We start from the raw sequence: 19,257 nt of genomic DNA on the forward strand, positions 1-19,257 counted from the left end.
AACTGGCCAAAACTGACATCAGAACTGCAACCTTTCTTTTTAATGTGAAGGCATCCATTTCTTTTTGGCATCCACATGCAAACATGCGAATACCCAGTTTTGTATATATTATAGTTTGCATCTGTTTTAAGAATTCCCTATTCTTTTTAACATCATGTCCTACTGATGTAACATGGCCTACTTGACATAAATAGCTGGGACATGTCACCACATGATGCGTCACTGCGGACATAGGAACAGATGTGCTGTTCAGAAATCTGTGGTTAAAATGTCTGTAATATGTGATTAAAGAAATATTTATTTTTCAAAAGTAAAAGATTTACTCCCCACAAAAATGTTGCTCTGCTAAAGTTCACATCTTTCAGTACTTTATGCTTTTAATAACTATGGTGAATATTGTACCATAGAGCCCCCATTGGTTGAAATGTAATGGAATGACACTAATATCTTCAAGGAAATTAAGCCAGCAAAATATTTTTCAGATACCTGTGTAATCATTTTAGTCTAATAGCAGTCTTTCCCTAGAAAACCTTCCTTCAAAGATAAGGTAAACTTTGAGCAAATATTGTGGAATGGAGTTTAATTGATACACTTAGGTTTCTAAGGACAAAGAAAAAAAGAAAAGGTATTTTGAGCAACACAGCAGTAGGAAATGTATTTTTAGTTCTACAAAATATCCCATGATATTATAGACCTTTTTAAAAAAATGCAATCCTTGATTACCTGTATGTCATTGTCCTAATGTCATTAATGGTGGAGTCAACAGTGGCTGACCTAACTATGCTTGCTTTTGGAAGAATGTGAAAGGACAAAATTAGAAAGGGAGAGAAGATGAAAAACTGAAATTTCATATCTGTTAGAGAAAGAATATTTAGCAACCCCTAAGCTTCCTAAAAAGGAAAATTATATATATATATATTTATTCAAGACTATGAATATCTTACTCTCCATTCTCTTTGCTATTTTGCACAAAAAAAAAAATACAGGTGTGAAAATAGGAATAAAGAGATATGACCAGATCATGATGTCAAATATTATGTTCCAAATTTGACAAGATTTAATGTAAAATAGTTATTGAGGTTTATGCTGCATAGTGCTGTGCCCTAACATTTCTGGAAACAAAACAAAACAAAACAAAACAAAACAAAACAAAAAAAAAAGAGTTTTCATGTCCTTTGCCACAATGCCTGTTAAGTCTGGAACAATGGAATTGTCTTGCTTGGCCGGCAGAATAGACAATCTGAGTTGTTGTCGCTCAAGAATGAAATTGAATGCTTCTTGCTGTGAAAAGTTTTCCATTTACTCCATTGTTCAGACTGCATTGATTCAGACAAATTGATTGTCTCTGTGGTAACAGATCCATGCCAAGGGATGACAAAAGTTAAGTAATCTGCGATTAAGATTCAGCCAGTTCTGAACACCAAATTTCTGGAGGCACTCAGATAAACTTCATGAGACATCATAACTCCTAAAATACAGAGAATGGGCAGTGGACTGTAATAATACTGGCTATGAAATAGGAGTAATTTCTTTTTGCACTTTAGAATTTTTATCACATGGGTTTAATTTATGAAAACATATGCTGATTTTTCCTGGATATTGATTCTCTTGTCCAGATGTAAACTGTCATTTAATGATAGCCAGATATTTGTCAAATGACCTTAAACTTTGCACTTAGTTAGATAAGGTATTCTCCAAAGACAATCTTGGAATTCATTGCTTCATCAGTGTTATAAGCACTGACCCTGGAGGCTCATTCCACTTTTAACCAAAAGTTTAACATGTTTTTTCCTTCACAGTCTGCTTAGTTTCTTGTAATATACATGCTTTTCTTGCTAAGCATGTGCTTTAAATAATGATAGTTACATTAATACATCGTAAAATAAGCAAAATACAGAAATATCTAATGTCATAAGTGTTTGTTTCCAAACAGGTTAGGTTGCCTAGATTTTGGCTTTTACAAGAAACACACCCTTGATTTTTTTCCATTGAGGGAACAGGTCTGAGGACAGTGAATGTAAGCTTTCAGTAGGCATACTTTTTTCTGTTACCTTTTGTAGACCATTTGTGGTCCATGGGATTACCCCAGAGATCCTAGGCTATAGTTCGAAAACAACTTATTTTAGAAGATGGGAAGTTCTGAAACTCAATAACTTTAAAACAAGGCTTTGAGAGGCATCAGTCTTCTGGTAAAAACAAACAAACAAACAAACAAACAAACAAACAAACAAACAAACAAAAACCCTTACCATAGGAAGAAAAAGGAGGAAAGACAGTGCTGCATGGAGATATTCTTTGTTCTTCGCAAAAATATGTAATATCAACTCTAAACTTTTATTTTGTATCTAGGATTGAGTACTGATGATTTATCTTTAGAAATTTTATTAGTTGTTTTATTTTTTTCAAGCTATTGAATAATTCTGCCTTATGACCAAGCAAAAAGAAACTGTAATTCAAACTACATGAAAACATGGAAATGGTGTTAAATTTTGTAATCTAAAAAGTAGAAAACAACTAGAGTTCCAGGAAAAAAAAAAAAAGCATAGAAATGGGAGAAAATCACATATCTAGACCTCAGGCAAATAATTTAACTTCTCAATTTCACTGTTCATCCAGCTTTTAGTGGGTGTAATCATTATAGCTGTTGGAAAAATAGAGGGAAACATGGAACAGAAAAGCTGAGTTCTGTTCTTTTTTTAATTAGAGAAAACACTTCATCATTTTTTTCTGTAAATAGAATTACAAAATCTTACTTGCTCTAAGAGAGATAACACAGAGAATTTGGAAACCTTATGTAGTACAGTAAAATATTCTGTGAATGCTGTGAACAAATGACTTTTACTAAGGAAAATTTAGAGATGAGGGATTTGCAAGGGAAAAAAGGGACTCTTGGAAGGTAACAATTTCTTCAGCCATTTCAGTGAGTTTTTCCGGGGAAAAGTCTGTCTCCTTAGAATGACTGGTAGATTTATTCTCATTCTGAATGCATCCCAGAACATGATTTCTTAAACCTTTTTGTTTGAATAGTCATTCAAATAGTCTAGCCTTTCCAAAGCCACTGACATAAAGTCTTCTGCAGAGTTGTCCCTTTTTAATTTTACAGGTAAAAATTATGTTAGATTTTGAGTGTTTATTTATTTCATTACTTCATTCTTTTTGTTGACTTACTTGCCTCATGAGTAGAAATATGTGATTTGTCATTTCACAGACAACTTTCTGACAATCCAGAGGTTACGCTTCTAAGTGAAACAGTCAAATATATGAGATTAGGAAAAAAAAAAAGTTTTATAACATTGACTCTGCACCCCACATTGTGAAATAAAATTTCAAGACACCATTACACATTTATTTGCTTTGCTTCAGAGAGAAATTTTACTCCAATAAACAACAATAAAAAATTATGTTCTTTACCCCATCTGTTTTGAGGCCCATTGCCATTATAATGGGACCTGACATGTAAGTGAATATTTACCTTCAAGGTGCCAAAACGAAACAGACCTGCCTTCTCCCTCATGGATCTCTAAGACAGTGCTGCTAGCATCCTCAGAATGCAGTTTTTATCTGGACTGCTCATTAAAAAAATGCTTTTTCATGGGAAACCCCAACTCCATTGACCCTATTAAGCCTTTGTTTAGAATATAATCACTAAATTCATTCAGTCAAGAAAAATATCATGTGACATACAAGAATAATTACAATTATCCAACATGGTTTTAATTTGGAATTAACTGAGACTGAAATACTGAATGAACTGCTCATGATCAGTCCCTGGTGGGGAAATTCTCATCAAACAAGTATGAATTATAATTAAATAACTAATAAGTCAAGGAAATTATGCTTCAGTAACTGAACAAAAAAAATACTTTCTGTGCATAAGACAGTAAGTAATTTGTTTGGGAAAATGGATATTTAAGGACATATGAATATTTCTAAACACAAACACAGTTCTGCCTGGACCTCATTAGAAAATACTTTCTCTAAAGCAATAATTCATCTCATTCTTTCTTTAAAATAATTTTCAGTATATTTATGCTCTACGCTACCCAATAAAGAGTTTACTGTCTTCATTTAGGCTGACTGTAATTTTTTAACATCAAATCTATGAATGAATTGTGGAGGGGAGATTTGTCTTGTGGACAAGTTTAATTTTGTCAATTTGAGACCAAAATACTCTTTTCCCATTAGGAGATTTAGTACAATAAATACTAGAACTTTTGGACAGTCTATGGCAGATGAGACTATTGCATACAGTAATAACACTTTGTTCTTTCACCTCTATTGAGTTCCTTACATTTCTGTTTCTTCCATCAGGATTGCAATAAAAAATTCAACTTCAGCTTTCATCAGAAGTTTTTGTGGTTCCCACATTCAAAAATAGGTCACTTTGGCTTTAGGTCACTCTTCTGAACACCATTGTTTATTTCACTTCTAAATTCATAACAAGAAGAATTCAGCATGAAGATTTCTTATTTATTTATTTATTTATTTATTCTCATGTCACTACTAGCAGTTCCTGAACATAATTAGTACTGGCTCCTGTTAACTGTACATCTCATATACAGAAGACAAACTGCTTGGAAGTATTCATAACAGTCTTTTGAGTTACTAAAAAAAAAAAAAATTAAAACAAGTTGCCTGAGTCCTCTACTCAGAAGCTTTACTTAGATGTAAACTTCAGATCTCCTTTAGCAAAAAAGTGTATCATGAGTGTAGTTTTACTGCATGGGTCAAAACAAGAACAGTAATGGAGGACATAAGTAGATTTACATTTGTCAGATGTGAAGATCTGCTCTCTGGGACTATATTTTATGATGGAGATGGACAGAGATGGTAAATGAATGAGAAGGATCATCACTTATGGAAACATACCTATGGAAACATAGCTAGTTATGAGGCCGCACCTCATGTACTGTGTTCAGTTCTGGGCCCCTCGCTACAAGAAGGACATGGAGGTGCTCGAGCGAGTCCAGAGAAGGGCAACGAAGCTGGTGAGGGGTCTGGAGAACAAGTCTTATGAGGAGCGGCTGAGGGATCTGGGGTTGTTCAACCTGGAGGAGAGGAGGCTCAGGGACGACCTTATCGCACTCTATAGGTACCTTAAAGGAAGCTGTAGCAAGGTGGGGGTTGGTCTATTCTCCCACGTGCCTGGTGACAGGATGAGGGGGAATGGGCTAAAGTTGTGCCAGGAGAGGTTTAGCTTGAATATTAGGAAGAACTTCTTTACTGAGAGGGTTGTTAGGCATTGGAATAGGCTGCCCAGGGAATTGGTTGAGTCACCATCCCTGGAGGTCTTTAAAAAACGTTTAGATTTAGAGCTTCGTGATATGGTTTAGTGGAGGACTTGTTAGTGTTAGGTCAGAGGTTGGACTCGGTGATCTTGGAGGTCTCTTCCAACCTAGATGATTCTGTGATTCTGTGATATATATATGTGTATACATACGCATACCTTGCATTCAGGCACTAATTGAATGATCTGTTTTCTAGGGCATGTGTCTAGGGCACCATGAAACAATTGTTTCCTGTGATTTAATCTGTAGAAGAAAACAAATCCACAAAGGATTTTCATGAGACAAGCTACTGTTGTATGCATCTGGATCCAGACAGATCATTTAGGTTTACTTAGATGACTGGAATCCAAAAGCAGTGGGTTTGGAAATGAATAAGAAATATTTTTTTTTTACATGAAAAAATCTTCATGAGAGGGAACAATTACTTTTCAAATGAAAGTTTCAAATATATTTGCAGCTTGCAGACACGTTGAAAGATTTGCTTATATCTTGAATTCTGCCAGGTCTTTGCTTCTGAAGTCTTTGTCCTGAGTTTTTGTGGCATCGAAGGAAGGGCAGCACCTTCAGAAAAGAAAAAAAAAAACAAAAAACTACTGCTTGATTGCAGCTATCCATCTGGCCTCAACAGCCTCCCTCTGCTTTTTAATGGATACAAAATGGGAATGGTGCACCAAGTTCTTATCAGTGTTATCCTTCTGCAGGTGTACAGTGCTAATGAAGCTGGAGATTGCAGCCAATCATTCTTCAGACTGTCATCACAGGAGAGCACCTCTCACTTGCAAAGCAGAAATGTATCACTGGCCACCACTGAGAAGAGTTTGGCTCCATCCTCTTTACATAGTCCCCTCAGGTATTTGTAGAGTTTGATAAGATCCTCTCTCAATCTCCTCTTCTTTAGGCTAAACAGGCCCAGCTTGCTCAGTCTTTCCTCATAAGACAGATGCTCCAATCCCTTAATCATCTTCATGGCTCTATGCTGGAACCTCTCTAGAAGTTCTGCATCCCTCTTGTTCTGGGGAGCCCAGAACTGCATACAATATTCCAGGGGTGGCCTCACCAAAGCTGAGTAGAGGGGGAGGATCACCTCTCTCAACCTGCTGTCCACACTCCTTCTGATGCAGGCTAGGATCCCATTGGCCTCCTTGGCCACAAGGGCACACAATATATCTGATAGCATTGTCCAAAATCCTCTTGAACTCTATCGAGCTTGGTGCCTGTGGTGATTTTACTCAGCTGGGCAGCCGAGCTCCACCACAATCACTCTCTCACTCGCCGTCAAAGGGAAAGAGGGAGAAAATACAATGAAAAGGGCTCAAGGGCTGAGATAAGGACAGGGAGATCACTCAACAATTATTGTCAAAGGCAAAACAGACTCAGCACAGGGTGGTTAATGTAATTTATTACGTATTACTAACAAGCTAGAGCAGTGAGAAACTAAAAACAAACTAAAAACACCTTCCCCCCACACATCTTTGACATCCTACCCTCACAAGCAGTACAGAAGAATGAAGAATGGGACTACAGTCAGTCTGTAACACTTGGTCTCCACCACTCCTTCACGTTCGCTCTCCGTCCCTGCTCGACATAGAGTTCCTCCCACAGGATGCTGTCCTTCCCGAACTGAGCCTGCAGGTGTTGCCCACAGGCAGCAGCTCTTCAAGAACTGCTCCAACATGGGTCCATACCACAGGGTCCATCTCCCAGGAGCAAACTGCTCCAGCACGTCCCCCACGGGTGGCAGCTCCCCCCAGACACCCTGCTCCTGCGTGGGCTCCTCTCCACGGGCTGCAGCTCCGGCCCAGGGCCTGCTCCTGCGGGGTCTCTCCATGGGCCACAGCCTCCTCCAGGCCACATCCACCTGCTCCACCGGGGGCTCCTCCACGGGCTGAAGGGGAACTTCTCTGGCATCTGGAGCACCTCCTCCCCCTTGTTCTTCACTGACCTTGGTATTTGCAGGGCTGGTTCTCACTCCTCGCTCTTCTAGCTCCTGGTGTGCAGCATTTTTTTTTCATTTTCTTAAAGATGCTCTCACAGAGAAGCAAACTGCTTATTGGCTCAGCTCTGGCCAGTAGCAGGTCCCTTTGCAGCCAGCTGGAGCTTACTCTGATCTAACATGGGACAGCTTCTTGACTTTTTTCACAGCAGCCACCCCTGCAATCAAAACCTTGCCACGTGAACCCCATACAGTGCCATGACTGCTTCTAGGGAAGCCTGTTCCAGTGCTCTTGGTGAAGAACCATTTCTTGACATCCAGTCTGACCCTCCCCTAATGCAGCTCTACGCTGTTCCCTCAGGTCCTGTCACTGTCACCAGAGAGCAGAGATCGGCACCTGCCCCACCATTCCCCCTTGTGAGGAAGCTGTAGGCTGCCGTGAGGCCCCCTTCAGTCTCCTGTTCTCTAGGCTGAATAAAACCAAGCAATTTCAGCTGCTCCTCATACGACTTGCCCTCTATACTCTTCATCATCTTTGTTGCTCTTTGGACACTCTCTAGCAGTTTTATGTCCTTCTTATACTGTGGCACCCAAAACTGCACACACTACTCATGGTGAGGCTGCACCAGCACAGAGCAGAGTGGGACAATCCCTTCCCTTAACCGGCTAGCAATGTTGTGCTTGATGCACCCCAGGGTTGGCTCTTTTGGCTGCCAGGGCACACTGCTGGCTCATATTCAACTTGCTGTCAACCAACCCTCCCCACATCCTTTTTTTTTTGTGGGGCTGTTCTCCAGTCTCTTGTTCCTCAGCATGTAATGCAATGAAAGTAGTGCATATGGATAACTGACATGAAGAAAGTACACATGCTATATACTGCATGGTGCACTTCTTCAGTGCCAAGTTATCTTTTATGCAATGCATACTAAAAAAAGAAGTGGTGTTAGTTCCTTGAGACAGACGTCATTGGGGTCTTTAGTTTAGAAGGGTACAAATATAAGTTAAAATTAAAACCCAGTGCTCTGTTTATTTCTGCTGTCAATAAACTCACAACAACATGGTCTCTTTAGTAATGTTCCAATGTCAGCTTCTCCTGTGGCCAAATTTAACCTACTGTGAATGAATTTCATTTAGTTTAACCATCCTCCGTATACAGTAGGCTGACTATTCAGGAACCATATTTTATTTTCAGCTTCAGCTTCTTTTCCACTGAAAATAAAACAAAATAAAATAAATAAACAAACACAAAATGCATTCATACCTCTGGGTTCCAGTGTTAACATGCTTTAAAAGAATATAATAGTTTGCATTTGTATATCAGCCAGAGGGCTTTGCAGAATCGAACACAGAGGTACTTCTCTTCATCTCTCTGAAGAGCAGCCAGTAGGTTGAAAACCAAGAACTGCTTAACTGGGCTCAGTAAAACCCTATACAAGCATTCCACTCATTACTTACAACACTAATGGAGGGAGTATGAAGTCTTAAAACAAATCAGTCATATGAAAAATACTCTGCCCTCTGTGGGGTACTAACTACAGGGCTATGAAAAAGGAGCAAGGTGCAGTGGTGACAACACATACAATGTACTTCAGGCTCCTGTTTCAGAATCCTTTCCTGTGAGCCCCATTCCTGTTGGTTTCCTTGTTTCACTGTGCATCATTCAGGCATTTCTTGCCTTTGGTTTTCTAGGACTGGTTCTTTCGACTTTACACAGCTTTTGTGTAAACTTTACACAGCTTTTGACTATAGCCTGTTTCAGGTAAGGCTAGTTCCTGCCTCATAGGTCTCCCTTTGAGCTAGTAAGATTTTCTGCTTCATATAATATTCTCTTTCTTAAAAGTTTAGGAGAGGCATGTTTTCATAGCAGGTCTGACTCTTGCCTCAGATTATGAAAAATAAATACAGAAATTGAAACAATAATTTGAGGGAGCTGAGGTAGGAAATGGTATAAATTTCACTGTAAATCCTGTCTAAAGTGGTACATACAAATAGCAGATTCTGATATGTAACAATACATCATATATGGAAACTACCATTTTTTGTTGTGGCTTTGTGTCAGTTGTATCATGATTATTGTATCTTTGTCATTCCAAATCACTGTGAACTTCAGCCTGTAGCCATATCTTGCACCACATCCTAAACATTAGGTTTGATGAGAGGAATTTAACTAATCAGAGAGGCATTAAATACTCCATGGTCTCTGGTGTCTACAGAAAGATATTTCTCTGGATAGGCTTATGGTATCTGAAGATACATGACCTGTGACAGCGGGCTTGGGCCCTATGAGGAGAGGTGCACAAGGGTGAGACCTGCAGAAACAGGGAAAATTTTCATTGAGCAGGACTGTCTGTGAAGTTACAAGAGCAGAGAAAGATTTCTAAGGATGCCTTGCGTTAGCACAGCTTCTTCACCTGCATCTCTACCCATCACCACCCTTACCCTTCTTTGGCCCAACAGACAGAAGAGGGAAAGGAGTGACTGAGGGACAGAGATTGCAAGTATCGTTGCAATCTTTCATGGCTATAAGGTGCAGAAATTCCTGATGGGTACATGACAGGCTAAGGAGGATGTGAGAATAAGGAAGGATTGCCAAATTTTTGCTGTCTTGCAAGCACTTGGCATATGTTACAGAAGCAAGGCATGCCATAGAAAGAGGAGCTGTTCCTTATACTGGAAGAGTGCTCCTTCAGTGGAACTGAAATCTCTCTGCGGTGAAAAATCCAGTGTCAGGGAAGTACAAGCAACTCCTCCTTAGCCTGAGTGATTAGGATTATATCTGAAAGATAAGACATTTCTATATTGATCCTTAGTAACCATTTTCCCTTGGCTATAAAAAAAAGCACTCTCAGATGTAGAAACACAAGTACAGGTGCTATCTACCTGATACCATAGAAAGCCACATCTTTACTGATTGAAAGAGCACATCATTGTCTGCCATTGCTTATGCCACTTCCTTCAGTTCCCTCCTATACTCAAGTGTATTGTATACACTCTACACATCCTCACATGCCTGAAGACAGTCTTCATCTCTCATTTACATGACATATAGAAATGAGAACAACAAAGTATTTTTGTCAATAGAATAAAATCTGGCAGAAAGGACTCAAAATTGTTTTCATTGCATCAAAAAGTGCTGTCTCCAGGTTTTGTTCAAAACAAATTTGAGGTGTTTTACAGAGAAGTGAGAATTCTCTGCAACAATTTGGATCTATAAAAACACATCTTTGGGTTCCTTCTGTTAAGTAACATCATTCTGTCTTTTATGATGGGGAGGAGGGAAGAGAGAGAAATATGTTTGAATATAACTTAATGATTAAGCTGAGAAAAGGCTCTGGCAAATTCTGATGGAAACTGAGAAATCAAAATAACAGGAAAACATTTTTCTCAAATTTTTATTAAAGCTTTCATTCTTAACTTACAAAATAAATTTTATAAGGAAAAATATTAGAAATTTGGTTTTCTAATCTTCAATTCCAGAACATAATTAAAGTTCATTCTACCATGGATTTTATTTGGAAAAGAGCTGACTCTTCAGCTGTTTCTTCCAGACCTTTTAGACAGGGAAAATAGTAATGGCATGCCATGCTGACAAACTGTGCTTAGCAAGCCAGACTGCAGCTATGCCTGGGTACTGGCACGGCTAAGAATATACATGGTACATCAGGTACCCTGGGAAGACAACATAAGGAGTGGATCTGAGCTCTTGCAGACTTTTGTTTTGCCCTGTTTCTATTGTTTCAAGTGACCAACCTCCCAGAAAATTTATGTGTAGAAATATTCTTCATTGGCAGCTGAATTTCCTCCTTCCTCTCAGTCACAAATATATGTTGTTCTATACCTCTGATAGAGAGGTAATCTGCATCTTAATTCCTAATGTTACCTTAATAACATGAAGGAATATAAATCAGTTTTGATTTTTTTTTGTGTGTGTGTGTGTGTGTGTGTGTGTGTTCATTTTGAATGATTTTAGAAAGTGGCCTGGAAAAAACAAATACCATTTTTTGGTGTACTTTTATAGTAACCTGATTTATTCTTCTTTATTTTATATTCAACTATTTCTTTTATGGAAAAAAAATCATAAGAAGAAGCAATGAAGCTTGGTGATGTATTTGTTTATCTATATTTTAATTTAAAAAATACTTTTAGAAAATATCTCGGTTATGGAAAACTCAGACCATCATGGAAAACTCCTTTATTCTGAACTGCATTTCCATCATTTGTTATAAGAAATTCCTAGCTAGAATGACATTAAAAGAGCTTCTGCTGAGTCCATGGAAACACATCTATTGACTTCAGATTTCATTCTTTAGAGAATGCCTAATGTTTGTTGCTGGTGATAAAGGAAAGAAAAAAAAAACCTTTCTAATGCTTACCAATATTAAGTGTGATTTCAGGAGATAAAAAGACTTTCTTTGCTACTTGAGGAAAATATTAATACCTTGAAGATTGTTGCTAAAGCTCTGTTAAATTCTGTGTTTCCTATTGGAGTGTCTGAGATTAAATGTTCATGGCTAAGTGCGATAACGAAATTTCCAATAGGAACATTAGGTTGGACATGTAGTATGGGGACAGCAAAAACTTATGCAAAATTCTGTAACATTAAATACAATTGAATACAAATAAGGAATTAAATACAGTTGAAACTTTAAATTAGATTTTTTTTAAATTATTTTCTCTTAGGATACATGTAAAAGATTGGCTAATCAGAAGAAATCTGAGTATTTTAACTGCATCTGTAAATGTAATCCTCACAAAAAATTGCCTACCATGAAGTTCTGGTCACTGTTTGAAATTCAGAACCGTTGCTTGGAAGAGGAAATGGGACTCTAGATCCTTACTTCTCAAAAGCATGCTCCACTCACTGTGCAATTCACTATTCTTCTTCTGCTTAAATTCCTTCCTGTGGGAGTATGAATTTGATAGAAAGAGTGGAGCATTAGCCTAGCCTTGAACAACCTATAGATGATCATTGATGGAGGTGCTTTACTGGGCAATGGTGATGTGACTGGATTTCATTCACACTAAGACAAGAACTGAATATTTTTTCACACACAACTTGAGGAAGAATTTTGTGAAGGAGTCTGGCAACACTGTTGTTATTTCTTCTATATGTGCTTTAAATAAAGTGGCAGGAAGCATTTAAGTAGGGAAGGAATTCAACCTTATTCATGAATTTAATTGCATTCAGAGACAAACCAGTCAGGGCAGTCAGGCTGGGGATCAGTCTCATTTCTAAACCCCAGCTAGGTTTAGCCCTTGGAGCAAAGTGCAGAACTGCACCCAGAACTGAACCCAGAAGTGGGTGCTTCTAGATGTTCGCAGATGTAGGCAAATAGGAAACTTTGTATTAGGAAAAAAAAAGTTCTTGCACGTTCAGGTAGTGCTTAAGAGGCATTTTCTGATCAGAGCTTAGATTTAGCAACCTTGGTTCACCTAAACTCCTCAATAGAGACCTTTGTTTGGACAAGTCCTTACTTACTAGCACTTGGTCTCATAGAGGGTAGCTGAGCAAGGAGACGACTGCTGGCCTTGGGCCAATGTTCTCAGTACCCAAATGACATTCACATGGTAAATTCAATCTGCAGTGGGATGAAAGGATATGGAGTATAAACAATCTCAGGGTAAATTTGTGGGGATTTTGCTGTGAAAATATGTCTCACATAAAATTATCGTAGTGAGAAGAACTGTTTTGGACCCCGAGCAGGTTTCCTAGAATTTTAACATGTCCAGATAGAAAAGTCAAAAGAAATGGGCTTGCCTTCCTAAGCCAATAAGCATCTGATCAATTCAGTGATTTATATTAATGCCTGCATGTTTTGAAAATGCAGTTTCTGTATATAGGGAAAGGATAAGGGATTGATGCAAAGTACTGAATGCAGACTCTATAGCAGTTTCATCTGGTGTATATTTGCATAGTTGCACAGAGTTATTTTTTTCTTGTGGCTGGCAGTAGCTATAGATTGGCAGGCTAACATGCCAAGTTTGGTGTAATTTAAGTTGTTTACAACATTTAATATTGCATGGTGGCATATTTAGCCTACCTCTGTCAAATGCTTTCAAAGATAAATTATTTCTGAGTTGTTCTGATCCAGCAACTGGGAAACACCCCAGGCAAGGAAATTAGTTATATCTGGTTTACACGAGTCTCTTACAATGACTTGAAAATACTCACATAACAATGAAAAAATCTGAATATCACGCTATATAAATATTCTCTCTAGGTTTCTGTTGCAAAGTACAAGCTGAAAATAGTTCCATTGATATTTTATTTTAAAGATTAATTCATTCTTTTTTAAACATAAAGCCACTCCAACACTCTGCTAAAACATTCTATCTTTGACATCATTATCTTATAAGAAAGACTTCCATTGCCAGATGCCAATACAATATTCATCTGTGCTGTGTATCACTTTGTGATTGTTGTACCTTTTAGTACAACTAAAGCCCAAGAAATGAAAAAGAAAACAATATAAATATGAAAAACACTTCTGAATTGATTAGTCCATAATGATAGGGAACTCAATACAGCAGAATTTGCTTTGTATTGCACTCCAGTAGGGAGTCTTAGGTATGTTCTCATAAATTAATTGAAAGTTCTTTGAAAAGGTGACCATCATGACACTTTGTAGTTAACAACATTGATTTTTCAGTATTATATTACTCTAACTAGATCTTATCTATCTGTGCAATAGCAGAAGGCTAGTCACATAATCCGAATCACAGTATAAAGTTTAACATTACCAGACGTTTCAAAAGGGAAATCTGAGAAAATAAAAATGAGGGGGAAAAAAAAGAGGAAACAAACAAACAACAACAACAACAACAAACATAACTTTTAAAATGAATGAAATCCTAGCCCACAAACAGCAAAACTCTTATCATTTCTGAGGGGCTAAGATATCACCTGAAGCATGAAGAGTAGTTATTTATGGTGGCATAGGAGGTGAATATAGCTGTGAATAATTTGATGAAATTAAGATGGAATAAATTCCTATCAGTAAGATAGAGATTAGTATATCAAGAGAACTAGTGGAAGATGTATAGATTCAAACATTTTAAACTAGCTTTGAAGAAGGACTAGATAGTAATATAGTGAGAAACTTAATAGATTACTTAATAGATTAAACCTCTCTGTAGTTCCTATAGTTCAAAAGAGCTACTGCTGCTTGCTCTTGCTCTTGAAATGCTGCTGCATTTCATCTCAAAATAAAATTCATAATTAGCTAGATGCATTTTTTTTAATATGTCTGAATACTATTTGAGAGAGAGTTAGGGGTTTTGAAGCTCAGGATTTACTGTAAGCATTGAAAAAAGAGAAAGCTATGTAGAAAAAAGAGAGGCACAATTAATAGCCTTGATGAGGGAAAGCCTAATATGAAATCAGGATATTCATATGACAATGAAATTCTTGTAGGCAAAACTCAATCATTCCATCAGAATTTTTAAAAATTCCTTTATGTTGCTAAATGCCTCAGGGGTTGCTGTAATAAAAAAGAATGCAATTTAATAATAAAAATTCAGTTATCATTTAAGCTTGCTAACAAAAAATAATGCTATAAACTGGCATCTTGTCTGTTAGGAACAATAGAAGAAATGGAAGTCCTAGACATATCAGATGATATGGCAATGAGATATCAGTGCATTACAGAAGGGAAATGTAATTCTAAGATATATTATTTAACTTGTTTCCAGTAAAGAAACTTTTACCATTCTCTTGCCATAAAATGTAAAACAGCTATCAAAATTCTGTGAAGTCTCTATGAAGGTCCGATCTCACTCAGACCTGCCAGAACCGAACAGCTCTTATGAATTAACAAACCCTATGTCCAAGCTGGCATGGTTTCCCAATACTAGTCTTACTAGCTATTCAGAGCAAATGAGAAATAAATCCACATTTTGCCATTACATTTTTAATGACTTCATATCATACTGGATGTCCTTCCTTTGTTGTCTAAGATACTTTTGTGCAGTAGACTCAGCAATGAAAAGAGGCAATTTCCTGTTTCAGATTAAATGCATTACACTTTTAAAAACACTTCAGAAGACTGGGTTCTACTTACACATATCTCACAAAGACTTCTGGCCTTCAGAAATGTAGGTTTGTTATATACTGCCCAAATGTATTAATGTAGTGACAGAGGAATGTGGGGGTAGAATTGTTAATCAATGAAAATTTAGAAAAATCTGCCATAAAGCAGGATCTTTTATTATTCAGATCAAACAGTATGACTCGGCAAGAAACAGTAACAACTCAGGAAGACAGTTAATACATTAATTGTCCCTGACATAAACACGTCCTATCATGGACAGAGGCCACTAAATCAGAAAGTCAGCTCTGTTTCTCACTTCTTTCCATGATTTCCTGGGAAGTGGGGTTCAGATTTCTTTTTCAATATATTTACAACCAGTGATATGATACAACCATTAAAAAATAAATCTTGGATTATGTAAGGTATTGCCAGAAGATCTGGGGTGTATCACTGAAATTTCTTCTGTGGGCTTTGGATCCAGCTCCTAATTAATAAAAAGAAATGGTTACCACTGCCTCTTTCTGATTATCATGAATCAGTGTTATTACTAGAAAAAGGCAGCTGTTTAACAGCTTTTCTAAAGGCTGTGACTCACAAATTACTATCACCTTAGATTTCTCCTATTTCTTGAGTTCTGTTCTCTATTAAACTACACAGTGAATGCAAATGTTTGATCTCCGGCATTCCTTAGTATGTCTGTTTCTTCTTTGATAAACAAAGAATGAGATTGGAAAAAGATTTGCAAGGTATTGAGAAGAATGTGAAGGCAAATTTATTTAATTTTTATATTTTCCTCTGATTTACATTAATTTTCAGCTGAAGGCACTTTCGGCTGAAATGGACTTACCCGTGCTGAAAGAAACAATTTACATCCTGCTCTTTTGTCATCTGCCAGGAAGTTTCTGGGAATTTCAGTACAGATTAAAAAAGTTAACACCTTCATCATGGTGCACTTTCATCCCAGTTAACACCTTCATCCCAAGCCTGAAAGAAACAAAATATGCCAAAATGCAGACGACTGAGATTTTTTAAGCAATTGCTGAGAACTGGAAAGTTGAAGATGTAATTCTCCAGAAACATGTATTACTATGTATCATTTATGTGGAAGAGCATGATGGGGACAAGTGCACTGTATATTACAATTTAAATGTAAAGATAGGAACCAATCTCTAGTACAAGCCTCTTTTTGTGAGCTAAGGGTTCATCCGTGCTGGACTGAGTACAGACCATTAAAAGGAAAGATTTCTTGTTATTAACCTGATCTGCACTGCTCACAATCACAAATAAATAAACAAATAAATAAATAAATATATTTAGCTATAAAAAACTGCATAAGCTTTGCAATTTCCTTGTATAATTCCACCTACCTACAAAAGTTTTCCCTTTTAACTCAAAGCATTTTAGATCTTTCTGTTTGTACTTCCTCACTCAGAAAACAATGCAAAAATTAACTTTAATATGTGGTCAGTCTTACCTAATAAAATAAGCTAGGCAGCATGAAATGAAAGCAGAAATTGGTAACTTCTTAACAAAGAGCAAGGAATATTTTTTTCACATCTTTGGAACTTCATGAAACATGACGACTGCTTGTAAAGTAGTTTAAAAAAGTATGGAAGAGAAATGCATTGATGTCTATTACATACCAAGATACTACTTCACTTAAAACAACCCTATAAGGGTCAGCAACATTCTGTGGATCTGCTAGCATGTACCTGTCCTGCTCATACCCTCCTCTGGGCTACTGGCCAGTATCAGAGTTAACATTGTGGGCTTGGTCTATGCCTCCTTACAAAGCTTTTATATTTTTCCTTTCCCTCTGTGTTATCTTCTGAAGTCGTGCTTTATAAATAGCACCTTAATAAGGTCTCAACTGCATGAACCTAAAATAAAACATATTCACAGAGTATTATGAGACCTCTTCAGGCATAAAATAAAAAATAATATATATATTATACATTTCAAACAGGAACTGGGAATTTAAGTTTGCCTGACTTCCAAAATTTCATTAAAGTGATCTTTAGGCCAGTATCAGAAATAAATGGACAAGCAATTGTTCATTCTTTCATTCATTTCAAGGGATGATGAGGAAGAGAAAAATCCATATTTTTAAATGTACCTTATAGAGTATTTTTCTGCTGTATCAAGATAAAAGCAGGAAAAAAAAAGCATTTTAAAGCATTTAAAAGCATTTTTTCCTATTTTGAAATAATAAATGCTGTATCATTGATGTGCACTAAATAAAAGTTGATATTCTTTCTCTTTAAAACGTTTTTTGTTTTTGTTGTTATTAAAAATAATCAAATAATTAGAACTGTGAAGGATCCCATCAAAGTCAGATACTGTTTATCCTGCCAGCACTATGAAACTGTAAGGAATCATAAAAACCTAATTTCAAGCCAAGACAGTTTCCAAATGCTAATTCTAGGCCAGTTATTCAAAGCAAGCTACAAATAACTCAGCCTTTTGCCATTCCAGTTTAATATGGACTTCTGATATGAAACATGAACATATGCTTCCTTTGTAGTCTTTGATAATTTTGTGTGGTAGACTTGACATTTTAGAGAATGGAAGTTATTTCCTGTTTTTCATTTACTGAGTGAATGAAAAGGAACAACTGTGAGCATTGGTCAGGCCTCCATATGTACATGTCCCATTGGAAGGCCTTCAGCCTCCAGAAATTCCCCAGAGTTCAGATGGCACAGATGCACCAGCAACTGGAACATCACTGGAAGATCTGAGTCAATGAAGACATAGTGCAAGCTACAAAATAAGAATATTATACTCTTCAAAGTAATTATGTCTTAAAATGAGTGTTAATAGAAATTATTTTAAGAAAAGTCAAAAAAAAAACAAAAAAAAAACAAGAAGAGAGTGATGCTCACCAAGGATCACTCACCTCTTATATAAACGTTACCTTTTATAATCCACATGTATATATATATATTATAGATCTTCACACCTTTCTGTCTGGTTTCACAGAGAGTATGGTTTTTCTTTTTATACCCCAAAGGGAAGATGTTCCCTTCATATAGCCTGATCTACCTCTTGTGGTACTCCATGGAAGTCAGATAAAGCCTCATAGCCCAGAAGCAATGAAAAACTATTTGAGACAGTATACATTTTGATATCATCAGATCCTTAATGTTTCCTTTGGTGCAGATGTCTTTTCTGCTGACTAGAATTTGTCCAGCCCTTCTAGTAATGAAGTACTGACATTTCTTCCATGCTAGCCCTTCTTTGTTCTGGTTTCAAACATCAGACAACTGTTGTTCTCATTTGGGTTGGTTTCTTGCATTTTGTAATTGTTCAGCTTTGACATTTTGCATACATGGTAGTCATGTTCCTAATAAAAAATGTATGATGCTACTTGCAATCTGCAATATATCCATTCTCCCTAATGACTCCTACCACTTGTGTATATCTTTGAAGTGAAAGACTTTCAGTACAGTATTTGTAGACTCAACATCAAGAACATGCTGTGGAATATTTCCTATTTCAATATTCCTTTGTTGAAAATTATGTCTGGCAGGCATACAATCTAGACAAGGGCTGGAAATGGGAGAGAAGGAAGGAAATTATAAAGTAACCAATGCTTGAAAAATCTGCACAAGTCTGGATTTTTGTATATTTTTTTTTTATACCACACAGAAAATATGAGATATGTGTTCCTTCACTTCATTGCAGTATTGGTACCTCTGACAACAGTAACCACAGAAACCTCAGAAAATAAATGGCAAGTCTAAAATTTCAATGGATACACTCCGAAAAAAAAAGGAAAAAAAAAAAAAAAAGATAACTGAGCAGATACAACAATGTGTCTGTGCATATATGCATAATGGAAAGATACTTTGATCTTACAGTAGGGTTGTTTTATTTTACTGTACTATGTGTCCCTTACCATACTAGTATGTAAGTAAAACTTTAATTGAAAGACAATCTTGGTGAAAACTGATATTTCCTTTACAGAGTGACTCCCCTGAGACATGGAGGATAATTGAGAGTTTTA

At 36.8% G+C, this 19,257-nt stretch overlaps 1 long non-coding RNA gene across 1 annotated transcript in view; it reads right to left on the reverse strand.

Moving 5' to 3' along the window:
* Positions 1-9,787: 9,787 nt before the first annotated feature.
* Positions 9,788-19,257, reverse strand: part of LOC308190358 — a 620,619-nt gene continuing 611,149 nt past the window's right edge. The window contains exons 2-3 of the long non-coding RNA XR_013947125.1: positions 16,099-16,235; positions 9,788-15,735 (exon numbers count right to left, since the gene is read on the reverse strand). This is a non-coding gene — a long non-coding RNA (uncharacterized lncRNA). The remainder of the gene's footprint in view (positions 15,736-16,098; positions 16,236-19,257) is intronic.

Source organism: Anser brachyrhynchus, assembly GCF_964034855.1.
Source record: "Anser brachyrhynchus genome assembly, chromosome: 2".
Taxonomy (NCBI): Eukaryota; Metazoa; Chordata; class Aves; order Anseriformes; family Anatidae; genus Anser; species Anser brachyrhynchus.